This window comes from Solanum lycopersicum, chromosome 9 (genome assembly GCF_036512215.1).
Source record: "Solanum lycopersicum chromosome 9, SLM_r2.1".
Lineage (NCBI taxonomy): Eukaryota > Viridiplantae > Streptophyta > Magnoliopsida > Solanales > Solanaceae > Solanum > Solanum lycopersicum.
In genome coordinates, this window is record NC_090808.1 from 11,184,966 (window position 1) to 11,204,086 (window position 19,121).

The window sequence follows — 19,121 nt, forward strand, 5'->3', positions numbered from 1 at the left end:
CCATTTTATAATGTAATCCGTATCACCAAAATATCTCTTCAGTATGGATACATGAAATATCAGATGAACTCTTGATAGGTTAGGAAGGAAAGCCAATCTATAGGATACTGGTCCTACACAGTCAAGAATTTCAAATCGTCTAATGCATCGAGAACTAATCTTGCCCTTCTTTCCAAATCTCACCACCCATTTCACAGGTGACACCATAAGAAAGACATTCTCACCAGTCTGAAATGTTGTGTATCTTACCTTATGGTATTCATACTTTTTCTGTCTACTTTGGGTTGCATAAAGGTTAGCTTGAATTCTCCTCACTTTATCCTGAGCATCTTTCACTAAATCAACCCTCAAAGGTTTCACATCTCCAGTCTCAAACCATTTTATGGGTGATATATATCCCTTCCATACAGTCCCTCAAATGGTTTCATATCAATGCTATAGTGGTAACTACTATTATAAGAGAATTAGCACAAAGGTAAGATCTTATCTCAATGTCATCCAAATTCTATCACACATGCCCTCAACATGTCCTCTAACACTTGGATAGTTCTCTTCGACTGCTCATCCATCTGCAGATGAAAAGTTGTACTAAAAATGAGTTGTGTATACAATTCATCATATAATTTCCTCCAAAACATGGATGTAAATTATGTACTATGATCTGAGATGACAAACTTATAATCTCTTTTACATAAGCCTTAGCAAATTTTTGCACATTATAATCTATCCTCATCAAAATATAATGGGATGACTTAGTTAATCTGTCCACCACTACCCAAATAAAATCAAACTTTCCCAAAGTCTTGGAAAGACAAACTACAAAATTCCATAGCTATCCTTTCCCACTTTCATTTTGGAATTGACATTATCTAAAGCAAACCTGCTAGCCTTTGATGCTCATATTTTACTTTTTGGAAATTTTGACACTTAGCCACAAATTCTTCTATATCTTTCTTCATGCCCTGCTGCTAATAAAGTCACTTTGATTCTCGATACGTCTTGGTTACACCTGGAAAAATAGAATATTGCGCACCATGGGATTCTGTCAACAAACTCTTAATCATTCACCTACTCGAGGGACACATAGTCTTCCTATAAAACTGAGCACACGCCCCACATCTAAAGTCACATCTTGTGCCTTACCAGACACCATCTTCTTTCTAAGCTCATTCAAATTCTCATCCACAAATTGTTTTACCTTGAACTCTTCAATGAACGTGGACCTAATACTAGCTTGTTTTACTTGAAAATAAACTAAAGAAAAACAAAATGAATAGGTTTTTGAAATTCGATTAAACTTATGATTTTAGATAAATCAAATTTTCAAAAGAACTGAGTTGCCAGTTAACTTTTTAGTCAACATCAAGAAAAAATTAAGGTTTTCTAAATAAGAAGATAAAATCAATTGAAAATAAAAGGGTTGGAAGTTTAATGTACATTTCGAAAAGGTGTTAGGACCTTGGAATATCTGTTAAATTGCGGTTAACCGGCGATTTGACTAAAATGATTTTTTTCAAATAATTTTCCAAATTTTATTTAAGTAAAGGAAAATTATTTTTTATTTTATTTTTTAAGAGGAACAACTAAAAGGGAATCTTCTAAGGGGAATACTTCAAGTGGTTGATAAGACTAATAATATAGATAGAGAAATGACTATCTTTGGAAAAATTAAATGAATTCAACCAAAAGTATTAGTCAATACAATAATAGACAAATAAAAAGGGAAAATGAGAGAGTTTGAACTTGGGTCATTTGCCCAAATTCAGCTAATTTGGACCTTTGACCCACATGTCCTAACTCTAAAAAATTGGTCACAAATGGACTTGAGCTCAAATTGCTGAACCTGTGGAAATTGTTTGGGGTTTTGGCCCCTTTTAATTCTCATTTGTCATAACATACACCAAGTGTATATTTGATGTATACACCATGTATACCGCTAATTCTCAAACTCCCAGAACTAATGTTTTATTTTTAACTTTTTATTTCTGCATTTTCCACCTGTACTTTCACGTTTTACCTGGTATGTGATATTTTTTGATAGTATATCAGCGCATACAACATGTATATCAATCTGTTTTGACTTTTCGGATTCTGAAATTCAACTTCGAGCCCTTGTACTTCCTGCTGGAACCTTTTCTGGGGCGGCAAACAGAGACAACAATGAGTAGAAAATGAGCAGCAACTTCACACCAAAGGATCATTCTGAGAACTTCAACCTCAAACAGTAAATCAAAATGTCCTAATCAACTTCGAACACAGACCTCTTCAGGAACTTGAGACTTTAGGACTATACTTGACTTTCTTAAATGTGAAACCTCGGTTTTTCTTTTGCTTTCTCGCTAGCTTCTTCAATATTTTTCTCAGTCGAATGTATTTAGTATTTAGTTTATAGATTTTTGCTATGTGTCTCTTTACGACTTAGTAAAATTTTCCAAATTTTTTCCTCTTTTTTTTTCCAACCTTGATAAAAGAAGAACATGAACTATTTATAGACGAACTCTATGGTTGAATTGGAGGGAAAAGGGTTGGAAAAATGGATAAGCAAAGCCCATGAATTTGAAATTTCAAATCCAAAACTGAAGGAATATGTTGCTTGATTCCAAATTTTCAAAAAATTTGAAGTGAAGAGATGTGAGGTTGATGTCTAGGATCAACCCGATTATCTTTGTGCGCAATGTGTCTCAATCTCCAAGCTACGAGGGCTGAAACGCAACTACAACAAATGTTTTTTCTACCGCGATAGTACTATTTGGAGAGAGATGTTTGAGAAAAAGGACAAAGGAACGCAATGTACTACCGTATGCATAGATGTCGTGTGCTCTTTATTTGGTACTATTGTTGCTTCTAGATGTGGACTTTCGTGACCTTGCCCTCGCGTGAGAGGAAAAAAGCGCGTACAGTGGCAGATGAAGTATCAATATGTTGCTGCCGTTTGGTGTTGTGATTGATGTTGTGTTCTTTCTGTGCATTGGCGTCGCTGTAAATTGATTATCCCTGCTTCTGGGTTCTTTTTTTGAATTGGGAATTGGGTCGGGTCGGGGTTAAAGTCGCTAAAGTATTCTGCTGGAATGGATTCTTTTGTATTGAAATGGTAGTCTCAAATGATTTAGCAGGCTAAAAGAATTGGAAATGGTCCAAGTTAATTGCAATTGGTCCATTGAATTTAAGAATTTAGCCAAATTGAGTTTAAATAGCAAATTCGAGTAAAACTTAGATTTTCCAAATTAATATAATTAATTAATGAGCTTCATACCTTTCACGAAATAAAATGATTAATTTGATTATAAAGTAAAAATTTATTACAAACTAATTAACTCAAAATTATAAAATATTAAATAACTAAGTAAACTAACCCAATAGTCAATTAAACAAAATGTTTTGAAACGATTTTCAAATATTTATAAAATTCAAAATATATATATATTATTCAAAAATTATAAAGAGTGGCAAAACTATTTTAAAAATAACTTGAAAAATATTTTAAATTTTATAAAGTCAATTATGTTAAACCATTTAAAAATTCAAAAGCTCGGTAATTCACTATTATCGGGAAGGGTCAAAATTAGGTGTCAACATAGCTAATACCCCACCTTTCTCTAATATGCCCAACTGCATGACCTAGATTCCAACGTATGTTTTTTTTAGACAGAAGTCGTTTTGATACACTCAAGGAAGCTAGACTATCATACTCACCGCTTTCCGACTTAGCGCGTCTGCTACTACATTAGCCTTACCCTGATGATACTGGATGGTCACATCATAATCCTTGAGTAACTCCAGCTACCGTCGTTGTCTCAAATTTATATAATTTTGAGTGAATACATGTTGTAGACTACAAAATCTGTAAACACCTCACACTTGACACTACATAGGTAATGCCGCCATATCTTAAGAGCAAACACTATCCCTCAAACTTTAAACCATGTGTTGGGTAATTCCTCTCATGCACCTTCAACTATCGCAATACATAAGCTATAACATTCTTATCCTGCATTAACACATGCCCAACCACGAATGCGAAGTATCACAATAAACAATAAAATCTTTATCTTATATCGATAGTGCTAGAATAGATGTCATGGTCAAATGTGTCTTGAACTTTTGAATGCTATCATCATGTTACTCGTTGAATTCGAATGATACCTCTTTTTTGGTCAACCTTGTAAGATATGTGGCAATAGAAGCAAAGTTCTTCACAAATCAACGCTAGTAGCTACCGAATCCCACATAGCTTCTAACTTAAGTCACAGAGAGCTAGGCGGAACCCAATTCTTAACCTCTTCAATCTTTTGGGGTTGTACCATTACCCCTTCCTTTGAAACTACATGCCTCGAAAAGGCAACCAAAGTCAACCAAAGTTCCCACTTAGAAAATTTCACATACAACTTTTGTTTCCTAGGAACATCTAGAACAATACGAAGATGGTACACATGCTCTTCCTCACTTTTCAAATAAAAAAATATCATTGATAAATACTATAAAAATGAATCAAGAAATGGTATGAACAAACCATTCATTAAACTCATGAAAGTTACAAGCGCATTTGTCAATCCAAATGACATTACTAAAAACTCATAGTGCTCATAGCTGATCCTAAATGTCGTCTTGGGTACATCCTAAGGTCTAATCTTTAATTGATGGTAACTAGACCTTTGATCAATCTTACAGAAAACTAATGTGCCATGCAACTAGTCGAAAAGGTCATCTATTTAAAGAAATAGGTATTTGTTTCGAATAGTGACTCTGGTAATTTATGCACATCCTCATAATACCATCTTTTTTCTTAACAAACAAGAAAGGATCACCCTACGGGGATGCACTAGGGCAGGTGAAACCCTTATCAAGACATTCATGATTTTGAGCCTTAAGTTCTCTCAATTTTAAAGGAGACATGCGATTCTGAGAGATGGAAATAGAGCGGATACTAGGTTCGGAATCAATGAAAAAATTTATATCGCTATTCGGAGGCACACTAGGAAAATTCATAGGAAACACTTCTCTAAATTATCACACCACAAGAATAGACTCAATGGAGGGAGACTCAACCTCAATATCTTGAATATGAGACAAATAAACAAAAAAAGACCTACCCCACCAGTTTCAAAGCCTGAATGGAGGACATGATTTTAGTTGTCTTAGGCTTGTACACCTCATCCAACTCTAACTTTTCCCTATCCGAAATTTCAAGAGTCACAAACTTAGTATTATGATTCACCACATCATAATATATGTACAACTAAGTCATGCCTAAGATTATATCAAATTCAGTAATATCCAAAAATCACTGAATCATCCCAAGTATGAAAACCCATAAATAGGATAGGAGAAGCATGATAAACATGGGTGGCTATGACAGACTCTCCAACGGGGATAGAAACATTGATGGATGTATCAAGTGCATCATAAATCATATCAAATCCTAAGGAAACTGAACAGACACATAAGAATAAGCAAACCCCAAATCAAACAACATTTTAGCCATCCAGTCACAAATAAGAACAATGCGCGTGATCACCGCATCAGATGCATCTGCCTCATCTTTCTCAAAAAGGCATAAAATTGAGCCCTATTATCATGAAGGGCGACCTCCCTGCCTGGTTGCATTGTACCTCTACTTGTGTTACCATTTCCATGACCTCACTAATTTCCTCTTTGCCCACCTTGTGTACGTCCTTAATGATTATTACCATTGTCATGGGTACCAATGCACTAGTCTACTGCTCTGCGGAATCCAACATGCGTAGGTGGGGAAAATATCTCCTCATATGCAGGGGTTCTCTACAATTATAACAAGTGTTATCGAAATATGGTTTGCTGACCGTCGAAGGTGTGTCTCTCTGTCTATCCTGGATCGAATTCCGAGGTGAAGTTCATGAGTAATTACATATAGAATCGGGCATAGCAGACTGAATCGGTCAGGCTACAAGTGTCGGCCTCCCTGAACCTCTAGAGTAAGAACCCTGAAAGTTACATGTATTCTAAGCTTTCTTAGCCAAAACCTTAATATGTCCATCAGATCTAATGCCTACATTTTTTTTCACAAAATTAGTCACCTCATTGAAGCTTTTTCATGAAGAGTTCGTATAAACATACAATACCTACAACTCAAAATTTAGTCCCTTAACAAATAGGCGGATCCTGTATTCCTCAATAGTCACCAGTTGCTTAGCAATCTAGACAAATCATGGAAATTAGTATCATAAGTAGCCATAGAAATAACACCCTGCTCCAAAGCCATGAACTCATCCTTATTACAATCTATCAAAGCTTGGGACAAATATTTCTCCAAGAATAGAGCATGAAATTAGGTCCAAGTGAGTGGGGGGTAAAGTTGAAGATTTTCACTCCACGTAAGCTCTACACCACTACTTAGACACACCTTGAAGTTAAAAAGTCAAAAACTCTACTCCATCCTGGACAATCACCAACTTATGAAGCTTCTCATAACAACATAGAATGAACTCATAGGCACCCTCACTCTCGGAACCATGAAACATAAAAAGTTTTAATTTCAAAACTTAGTCCACATCTCATGTTCATTGCCAGTCATCACAGGACCCAATAAAGGACGGCAGAAAGCATCAGTGCCTACAATTCACCCACCTTGGGGACAGTAATACCAATAGGGGGTTGGAGGGAGATTGAGTTGCTTGAACTTTGGGAAGGACACCAGTACCTACCAATACCTTCATAAAAGATATAATATGTTGATCTAACACTTGGTATAAGGGAGGAATACCTATAGTCTCAACATGCACGTCTTTCTCTATCCAATATCCTCATCATTCCAACCTTAATGTTCTTTTCTATGTCTTTATGATCCCCATGAGCATTCACATTTCTGGGAGCATTATCAATGGACCTCCACCCCTAGAGGGTTTTACCCTTCCTCTAACCCTACCCTTTGCTCGCCCTCTACCCCTACCTCGATCACAGCCTCTCGGTGCGGATTCCTCATCTGGCTTATTGACGGAAGTTGCGAACCTGACACTATTGAACCTAGTGTTAATCATAAGTGTGGCAATGGAACGGGGATGGGGACTGGGGGATGGGACAAATGGGGACGGCACGGGAAGGGGGATTTCGAGCGGGACCAGGATTGGGGGGACGAAAATAGGTCCCACCCCGTCCCACTATATATACGGGATGGGATGGGATTTGGGGGACGGGACGGGATGAGACGGAGGATTTTTTTTATTTTTTAAATACTTATTTATTTGTAATGAAATTATATGTTTTTAGCTAATAAATTTTAAATTTAACTTTTAAATTTAAAATTTAAAATTAAATTTTCAAATTTCAAGCTTCAATTTTCAAATTTCAAGTTTCAACTTTAAAGTATTGAAGTTCAAATTTGAGAAGTTTAAATTTGTATTTTAAATATTTTAAAGTAATGTAAACTTTAAATTTCAAATGTCAAGTTACAAGTTTCAAATTAAGTATTTTAAAGTTAGTTTAGTACTTTAGTATATAGTTAGATCTATATATTAAAATTAAAATGAAGCACAATAATTGTATAAAAAGAAACTTTAATAAAAGTTAAAACCTTTAAATTTATTCAATAGAACTTAGAAGTTACAATTAACAAATATTAGTGGAGTAACTAATCTACGCATCTACCTTTTAGGAAGGGTTCTGTTTCAATAAGTTCTCATACGTAAAACAAATATTTGTTACATATATTAGATGAGTAACTAATTTTACGCAGCCACCTTCTAGGAATGGTTTTGTTTTAATTAGTTCTCGTATGTAATCTTAAAATATCTGTTTTCTTCTTTAAATTCCAATTCTAATTGTCACATCTTATCGACGGTAAGATCCTATGGTGTTGGCAAACTTGGTTGAAACTCGTGTGACTCTAATTCATCATCACTGCATTCAATTTGCGTTTTGATCCAACTTGCTTGTTTTTTAGTTAACTTTGGCAAGTTATTATTCCTCCTGTCGGTATTGACCCAGTCTCTAAATAAAATTATTGCTTCCAAACTGTCTTCCGCCAATGAATATTTATGATCCCCAATTTGAAACCTTGCCTCACTGAAATCAGCCTCCGATGCAATTGATGAAGCTTGAATAGCTAAAACATCACGAACCATTTTGCTCAAAGTTGGAAATGCATTGCTTCGCTTTTACTCCACCATGCTAATAAATCTCCATTGTCATCTTTGATTTCCAATGCTTCTAAAGATTGATTAATATATTCTTCAAAATCATCACGGTTAGTAGAATTAAGACCTAGAAAATCTCGCATATAAGTTGAAATTCGAACTTCAAAATCAATTTCTTGATTAGAAGTTTGACCAAATTCCGTCAATATTTTCAATATTTCTATATTTTTCATACAAATTTTTTATTCTACTTTTATGCTAGCCTTACACGTTTCACAATTTGGAATTTGTTCAGGTGAAATTTCTAAAGTTTCATAAAAAGTGTCAAAAAAAAGGCCTTGCACACATCGTAATTTATAATCAGGAAGAAGTAAAGTAGCAGTTAAATAAATTTGAGGAATAGAAAAAAAATATTTTTAAAATTTTTCAATCATATCTTCAATGACAACTTTAAATTTATTTATCTTTTTATATTTAGAAAATTGAATTGTAAGAGCACAAATATTTATTAATACTAATGAAATAGTAAGATTATAAATTCTAGAAAACATGGTTGTTGCATCATAAAAAGGTCTTAAAAATTGTAATAGTTCTTTCATTTCTTCTCAATCTTCATCAAAAATTCTATCTTATGGGTCAGCATTATGAGCATCTAACACCATTTATATGGGTGTTCTGTATTTGTAAGTAATGAAAGCATTTCGTAAAAAAAATTCCATCTTGTTTTAACATGTTTTGGAATTTTTCTAGGCGGCAACTCACATAGTAAAGAACGCTCATTAAGTTCCCTAATTGTAGAAGCACTATTAGTAGCAAAAATCCAGGCAACAGCAGAGTCAATTTTCATGCAACCACATTAAAATAATGAAATACTCTCTTGTACAATTAGATTTAATATATGTGCAACACATCTAACATGAAAAGCATTATTGTCAATTAGACATAATCTAAATTTTAACATTTTAGCATCGTTTGTATTATTAGATGCATTATCTAATGCGACAGACATTAATTTATCTATAATCATGTAATAATCTAAAACACCTAAAAAATTTTAAGCTAAATATGCATCAGCTTTTTTCTCTACACATAGTATATAACTTAATATTCTTTTTTGCAAATTCAAATTAGCATCAATCCAATGAGCTATAACAGTTAAATAATCATTTTCATTAACACTATGACTCATGTCTGTAGTTATAGAAACTTACTATATAATATGCTAAATATACAACGAAAAAATTGAGAATGTTTACCTTGATATTTAAAAACATCATGCTTAATAGTATTTCTTGAAAAAACTCTGTAATTCAGATTATAAGTTTGTTGAATATATTCAATAGAACTTGTATTTGAAGGAACTATGAGGCAAACCACAAACAGCAACTATTTTAGCTAAATTTCGCGATCTAATTCCTGATTATATTTTCGTTGTGTTTTTGGACCACCGGGGTTAGAAGGATCTAATGTTCCTTGAACCATGTTAGAAGCCCCTATCGATGCATTACCGGTAATATCAAATTCATCAATTGGAATTTATTTTTTTCTATTGGCTAATGCTTTAGCTTCTTTATATTGAATCGGCACACAAGATCACAAATGTCTATTTAATCCCCCTATGCCACCTGGACCCCCCACCTTGTTTATGTTTAAAAGCTTGCTTACACTTATTACAAATAGCAACACTATTTTCTTTATCGAAAGTCATAAATTGCCACATAATAGAAGTTTTAGGGCGTTGATATTTCACCTTCTCCCTTGTGGGAGGTATAAGTGGTGGACGTCCACAATTTGCTCCGTTTAATTTATAGCGTCATTTGGAGCTTCTGTCACCGGACTAGTAGGTGCATCATCTAAATCCTCTTCTTCCACTTTAACTTATACTTCTTCACCTGAACTTTCATCAACATTAGGATTAATATTACCATAAAGCCGTTCTAAACTTTCGTGATCGAGTTGAACATTTGGATGAATATCGTAAGGAGTATCATCAACATAAGTAGAATTATTTGTATTAAATCTTACTCTAGATGTTTATTTAGATGAAGTACTACAACTTTTACTACTCTTTTTATCTTTACTATTTTTTTACCAAAATTAAATATTTTAAAAATTCTACTTTTTTCGTTATCTTATGCTTTGTCTTTTCCTTTACTGATATTTTTTTCGCTAGAACTCATACTTAACTATATATAAAGTATAATATAAAGATAATGATAACACAAAAAATAAAGACGAAAAATAAAAGATAAATATTATGAAACGAATGTACCAAGCGTCTACGTTAATAGCAAACGTTAAATCGATTCTTGAAGATTGTGATTTGTTGTAATTTGTAATTTGAAACTCCAAGTCTCCAATCAATACTTGATAACAAATATAATTTAATTTTATATATTGATAAAAATGTGAAAATTTAGAATTGAAAATTAAAATATATGAAATTATGGATTATAATAATATGAGAATTAAAATGGAATAGGAAGAAAGATTGACACTTGAGAGATTGAGAGTTGAGAGGATATAGAAAATTAGAAGAGAGAAATGAGAATAGATGATTTTGTAAGAAATTATAAGGGATAGAGGGCTATTTATAATATTAAAAATGGGTTAAAATATAATTATTAAAACTTGAGGGTTTAAATTAAAGTTTTAAAAGTTGGGGTGGCAGGGGGTGGCAAGGGGTGATTGGGAAGTGAAAAAGGGTAAAAAAGTCGTTAGGGCCCACTAGCCATTTCTCCAACGGCTAGTAACGATAATATTTTCAGATTTTATAAAAAAAATTGGATCGGCTGTTTCAACCGGCCCGGGAACAGGCCAGGTCGATGAGGACCCAGGGATGAACCGGCCCCTGACCAGTCCCCTCATTCCCCACCCCCTAAATCCCCCTACACTAGTGAAGGCGGGCCGGGACGGGACGCGGTCCGGGACGGACGCGAGCTAGGGCGGGATATCCTGGTCCCCTTGCCAACCCTAGTTAATCATTTGTTGACAAAAGAGTAAAAAAGGTTAGATACCGATTTGGAAAAATCGATAACAATTGGATCCAAGTTATAGCACGAAACGATATAAAAGAAATTGAGAGATTTCTTAAAGTCATATACCCTCTCAAAGAAAAGTAAAGACATCTCTGTACCATTCCGCAAGACTTTACTATACTTATTTTGGTACATCAAGATTAACAAACCTAGGGCTCTGATACAAATTTTGTCACGACCCAGATTATCGTGATTAGCACCCATACTAACCCTCCGATTGGAGTAGTGTTACTACAAACAAACTAACCAATTAATGAAAACTACAATATTTAAAGATATGAAAGCTGGTTTAAATATCAAAAGGAAACATAGGGAGTTCCCATATACTCCAAAAAACTAACAAGCAAATGTGGATATAATGTATAGATTCTAAAAGTCAATGTACAAAAATATTTAAAATTCAACATGTCTAAGGAAAATGGGTAGAACCCAATTAAACATTTCAATATTTAGCAAGAAGTCTTGACTCTAAACGAGTGGACTAAAACATAGAGAACTCATGGCAGCTAGGGGTGGGCATAAACACCAGAAAATTGAAATACCAAACCAAACTGAAATTTTTCAGAAGTTCGGTTTTCAGTTTACTTTTTTTTATTTTTTGGTATTTCGGTTCGATTTTTGGTACGTATTATTTTGGTTTTCAATATTTCAGTTTAAACCAAAATATTATACTATAATTTATATTATATTAATTAATGTTAAATAATCTTTTACAAATAGAAAAAAGTATGTGAAACCCTATTCCTCTCTTTTATCTTCCTCTTATTCCTCTTCCTCTTTCATATTCATGTTCTTCCTCTTCCTCTTTCAGCCACCAGCAGCAACAGCCCGCCAACAGCAGCAGCAACTGCCATCCGGCGTCCGACGTCCAGCCCAGTCAGGTTTATTTTTCTAATTTTATTTTTTGTTCTTGACTTCTTTCATTTGTTTCTTTCTGATTTTTTTTGTTACTAGATCTCCTGTTTTGCAACACTTTGAAAAGGATTTTGAAAATGGTGTATTAGTTAAAGCAAAGTGCTTACATTGTAAATAATACTATGCTGCCAATACAACAAGAAATGGAACAAGTGGACTAAAACAACATTTGACTAATCGGTGTAAAGTGTATAAACCTCCGACTGTTGTACCCGGTATTCAAAAACTATTAAATATTCAAGGTAATAATTTAGAGACTTGAAAATTTGAGCAAGAGGTATGTAGGAGAGCTTCAGTTGAGATGATAATTTGGAGGAACTACCTTTTAGTTTTGTTCAAAAAGAAGGCTTTAAGAAGTTTATGAGTAAAGTCCAGCCTTTGTTTCATATTCCTTCTCGTAGAACCATAACAAGGGATTGTTATGAAGTTTATGGTGAATTGAGAACAAATTTGAAACAATCTTTAAGAGAAATACAACTAAGAATTTGTCTCTCAACAGACACATGGACTTCGGTGCAAAGAATCAATTATATGTGTTTGACTGCTCACTTTATTAATAGGGATTGGGTGCTTCATAAAATAATATTAAATTTTTGTCCTTCACTAGTCATATAGGTGAGCATTTGGCTGAGTCTATTAGTCATTGTTTACTTGATTGGAAGTTGGATAACGTTTTTACTGTTACGGTTAATAATGCCTCTTCAAATGATGTGGCAGTTTTAGAGTCGTCCAAAAAATTAGATATGTGGGAACTAATTTGATGGAAGGTAAGCATGTTCATGTGAGATGTATGGCTCATATACTTAATCTAATTGTGCAAGATGGTTTGAAAGAAATTTGTCCTTCTATCAAAAGAGTGAGACAAATGGTGAAATATGTTAGATCATCTTCTTCAAGGACAAGAAACTTCTTGAAATGTGTTGAAATGCAACAGATAGAATGTGATAAGATGTTGGCTTTAGATGTGCCTAATAGGTGGAATTCCACCTTTTTGATGTCAGACACAGCAGAAAAGTTTGAGAAGGCTTTTGAGAGGTTTGATCTTTATGATGATAATTTTAATTCTTTTCTTGCTACTGATGTTTGTGAAAATGGAAGTATCGCAAGTTCTATTCAATATGAAGATTGGGCTTATGTGAGGAATGTCACAAAGTTTCTTGAAAATTTTTACGAGCTCACTTTGAAAGTATCAGATTCACGGTATGTTACTTGTAATGTTCATTTTGAAGATATATGTGAACTTGATGCTTATTTGAAATTATGTATGGCAAGTGATGACCTTGATTTGAGTAAAATGGCTTCGGGAATGAAAAAAATTCAAGAAATATTGGGCTACTCTTGAAAAAAATGAACAAAATAATTTTTATTGCTTCTGTTTTGGATCCTCGCAATAAATTTGTGTATGTTAGTTTTGCTCTTCAAGAATTACTTAAGGAACAAACGGAAAATGTAGTGAATACGAAATTAGAGGCTTACTTGAGGGATTTATTTGCGATATGTGTAAGTAAGTATGGAAAAGGTTCTAAAAGTCAACCATCTTCATCTGACTCATCTGATTCTTCTGCTTGTGATATTTCTCAAAATGTGTTTTGAGAACTAAGTTGCACATGAAGAAACAAAAGAATGATTCTGGAAGTTTAGGTGTTTAATCTGAGTTGGATAAATATTTTCTTGAAGACCAAGAGCCTGAATCTGGAGATTTTGATATTTTGAGTTGGTGAAAAGTTAATTCTCCTAGATTTCTTGTACTTTCACAGTTGGCTCGAGATGTACTGGCTATTTCTATGTCGAGTGTGGCATCAGAATGTGAATTTAGCACCGGTGGTTGTATTCTAGATCCCTTTAGAAGTTCATTGACTCCCAAATGTGTGCAATGTCTTATTTGTGTCCAAGATTGACTTAGACAAGAAACCAAGCCTATTTGTGTTGAAGAAAGTTTGGAGTTTCTTGAAAAAATTAAACTAGTTAAGACTTTCTATTTTTTATTTATTTTAGGAAAAAATAAAATACTTATTGTGTTGTATCTTGTATGAAATATTTCTTTTTCTTATTTATAGAGATGGCAAATGGTGGAAGAAACTCTTCTATTGTTGATCTATGATTGACTTGCAAGCGGTGAGTTTAATACATCATTTATTTAATCATATTATTTTTTAATGTTAAAAGTAGTATTCTAAGTTTCTAACATTTGATTTTATCTTAAAAGGTCCAAGGGTCAAGACAATGAATAAATAATTTTGCTGGCACGTGATACTTGAATGTTAAAAGCGATCTCATGGAAGAAAGTCAAGAAACTCTTTATTTTTGTTTGTTATTGTTGGTAATCTCATGAGAGAAGACAAGAAGTTCAAAATACAAAATACATTGTTTATTGCTTATTATTTTTTATTATGAGCTCATGAAAGACTTTATTGTTACTTGTTAGATTGTTATTATGTTGTATTTGTGAAGACATTAACTACAAATCTACAATGCAACTTTTGTTTTAGTATCATTATTAATTAAAAATTGTGTGTTTTAGTGACATTGTGAATTTAAAATTAGTGGTGTTAATGCCTAATGACATATTGACATATTGATATTTGGTAGTAAATTAGTAATGCACTTTTTTGATGTATTTTTTATTTTTACTTTTTAGCCCATTAAGTTGAAAAATCAAACAAAAAATTGTAAAGTTTAAAATTTTAAAAAACCCACTAAGCAGGCCCATTAAAAATCGAAATAAAAAAACCGAATTAATAAAAATAAAACCGAAATAATAAAACCGAATATTTCGGTTCTGTATTCGGTACATAATTTACAAGAACCGAAAATCAAGAAAACTAAGAAAAAAAACAAAACCGAAACGAAATACTGAATGCCCACTCCTAATGGCAGCCTGGAAGAATTGACTCACCACTAAATTCGATTGAGTGATCTCTTAGACGAGGTTTGTCAGTAGCCTCTTAAAGATGTCTTATACTCAATAAAGAAAGAGAAAGTGTAGTATCAGTACACAACCACAATGTACATGTAAGATCATGCGGTTATTCCAATAAGTGAAACATATACAGTAGTTACAACATAGCAAATATGCATATACAAAATATAAGTCATATATCAATTATTAATCATGAACCACTTACAATTTCACATTCTCTTTAATTAGTAATTATGATAATCCAATGATCCTCTCATGTAACGTGGTAGCCGATCCAAGTTAGTGTGTCAGAACGTGACAGCCGTTCCAATATGTATGTTGGTACGTGACATCTTTTCTTAGTTAGTGTATTGAAATGTAACACTCGATCCATTCAACAAGCCACAATCATAATCACAATGTACATTCTTAAAATCATACAATAAAGTGTTGGTTCATGGTATACACTCATTTGTTTTTACTCAGTTGCACTAGGTGTGATCAATAGTACGACAATCGTATGCATACAGACAGTATGATGAAACCATTGCTAGCATACATCACACTAACAAGAAATCAAACCATCACCTACCTCAAACAAAACTTAAACCCTCTTAACAAACTTGACTCTTTCCTTTCCAAATTCTTTCTGCTTTCTCTTGGTCTACAAACAATCAATATAATGCAAGGATCAATAAACAAGGCCTAATTACCCTTATCAACCCTAGGCTAAACCTAATATCCTAATATAAAGCTAAGACTATTTCCCCACTAACCAAACAGCTCCAAAATCCTCCCCAATAGTAATTACCCATGAATTTACATTCTACGTATCGTAAATGGATTCAAGGAGTGAAAACCTTACCTTTAGCTTCAATAATGATAAAAAGAATTGTTAAGTAGTCTCCCTGGTTTGTCTCTTAACTTTTAGGAACCAAGTTTTCAAAATAATGACATTTTTGGGAATTATTTCCGACTTAATTCACTATTGGCCCTTTATTGCAACCACCAACCCGCCACAGTAGCCCTGTCCTGGTGGGAATAATCATGCCCTGGTGGCTTGCGCAGAGATGGAACGTCGAAATTAGAGTATCAAACCTCCAGTTCACAATACACCTTCAACCCATGGAACTTAGAAACTACTATTTGCGCTAAGATCAGTTTCAGAAGTTCTACTCATCTGAATTTAATACTATAAGGTTGTACGACTTCTTTACGTCTTAGCTATCTATTCATGAAATTAAATCATTATTATCTCTCTCATTCATTACCAGATTTCCCTATACCTCACTGACTCCGATTTTGTCCAAATCTGGACTAGAGTAGGAATTCTCAAGTTACTACCAAAAAGTTTTCTTGTCCAAATTTTTTTTCTCGATTGCTTTTATATAACAATGGGGACAAGTCGTTACAATTCATTGCAAATTATTTGATTATATATAACAAGGTTAATAAATGACTCCAATTAACTGATATATGAAGTTTCATCTCTAAGAAGTTCTTCATATATCCTTTTCTTGAGATCGATCGAAATGAATCTGTATTTATGTCAAGAAATCTCATAATCATTAAGATATTATCTATATAAAATGACATCAAAAAATTTCTGTGTATGTTGATTGATGGACAAATATTTCATTCGTGAATTTCTCAATATGTAGGCCAAGACAAAATTTTATCTTGTCGGGATCTATTCATTTTAGATTCCTTTTTCAAACACTCGATAACTTTTAAATGCTCCAAGTGCTAATAATGTTCAACTCATCAACATACACAACTATTATAACAAATTCAGATCCTGATTTTTTTTATAAAAATTTTAAGGACAAATAGGGTCAATTTTTTGGTACCCTTTCTTCCTTGATTATTTCAATCCATATAACGATTCTCAAAACATTATTAAAGAGTTTTTATTAAACTTTTATATGTTTCAGGCACCTTGAATGCTTCAAATATTTTTGTATAACCTTCATTTTATAGATAGACATAACAATTATTCATTATATGCATTCAAGTTTTCCATATATTGCAACATAACTCAAGTCATACATGATACTTATAGTAATAATTTATTTGTACCCTACATACATTATACCTTGATTTATAAACTATTAGTCGAAAACGTCAATTTTTTAAGTCAAGCAAAATATACTGACTATGGAATTTATTTGACCAATCATTTAATTGTCCACACTATGTGAAAATTTTTAATTTAAGATCCTCGTCACGATCTATATCATTGAGGCGCTACTTCATCTCAAAGGTACCATCGACGCTTATTTTATATTGATTTCAATATAGCATAACTTATCGAGTTCTCTTCATTTTTCATCATTTTAGGTAGCTGGATCTTTATCAATATTTTGTGAAGTGTTATGTTGATGTGCTCCTTTACTCACTTGACTCATTATCAATATGCTGATCCTGGTCATTTGGTCCTCTCCGTCCTCAGGGACTTTTATATTTGGATTGGTTTATTACACTTCAAGCGTATCGTAGACTCTGTCCTTCAAGGACTTCTCCCGGAGCATTTAAAGTTGAACTATAAACATAAGGTCAATAAACTAATCTGACGATTGACTTGCAACATTGTGCAAATGAATTATCCCTTAATCTTAAAGTTCACATTTTTTCACCAGGATCCAGATAATTCATAGTTCATCTCTCACGTAATTTTCAGTTGTCAATTCATCTCTCTCCCTAATAGTAAAAACTCATATTCATCCAAACCTCATTTGAGGATTCATCTTTATGCATGTAGTGGAACAATTAAATCATAATCTTATATTTAAAATTTTAGATGAAAACTTTTTTGTTCCCAACCCTGAACAATTTAGTAAGGGACTTTTGTTGACTTGATGCATATAAGTGTTTCTACATGTAAAATAAATTCATCCCATACCAAATTTATTTTGGGGTATGTGTTCTCATAATTATTGATTTAGCTATAATTTGAGACATACAATTTCTACTAAACCAACCAGCAGTATCAACATAATTTTATAATTTTAGAAGTATCATCGTAATTAAAGATTTGAGTAAATAATCATACAAAAATTAAATTGAAAGTTGATAACAAACACACATGTGATCATACTATAAATGCATCTACTAAATCATAATAGTAAACGATCTGCATGGCAGGTGAACGGGTCTATATCCACCTTTTTATGTATTCCAAATAATTTCAAGGAATAGAATCTCAATCTTATCTGGTACAATGATAATTTTATCATGAGAACAAACAACACAAGAGAAGTCTCGAAGAACATTTTATTTCTTCAACATATAATAATGAATTCTCAATTATTTTTGCATAATATTTTAATCAGAATGGTCAACGGTCATGCCAACTGATCTTTATTTTAGTACACTTATAGTATACTTTTTTATGTGATTCTATCAGCATGTCCATGTTTGTGTACAACAAACAAAAGAGGAAAAAAGGATAAAGTTTTACATAAATATTTATAAACCACTTATATTGTAGTAATCTGATGATATTAAATCTTTTCATAACTTTTAGTCTCAAAATATAATAATATTTTCTTTTTAATCCATCTGAAACTTAAAAAGTTTGTTTAGTGACTTACTACAACCCTGATTAAATCACGTTATCAAAGAAACTTCATCCAATTCTAAGCATCAACATTCGTTACTCAGTATATAACTCAACAAAATGAGTTGGGATCAAATTCCCAGGGATCAGTACGTGTTTAAGAGTCAATTGGTAAGTACGTATGTGATCAGATCAATCATAGGAATAGAATTCATCAAATAAGAATATTATTCAAATCAGGAGGTGACACGAATGCCAAATGGGGTGAGGGGGTTTGGTTTTGATTGTCAAGTACAAACGATGTCAGTCAATACGAAATAATAATAATGAGATGGGTTCTTGGGATGTGATCTAGTTATAGGCTAATATAGATAAATTGGTAATTACATCAATAAAAAATAGCTAAATAATTTTTAGTAAGCTAGGATACAGAGTAGATAAACTTTTACTCGAACAATTTACCCAGATCAAGTTGATTTCTCTCAAACAACAAACAAGAAAAATAAGAACAACCCACACCTTAGTCTATTCATTATATCGAGCTGAATGTGTAGAATCGAGTTTAGGATTTAATCTCTCGAGGTGAACCCAGGTCAACGCAA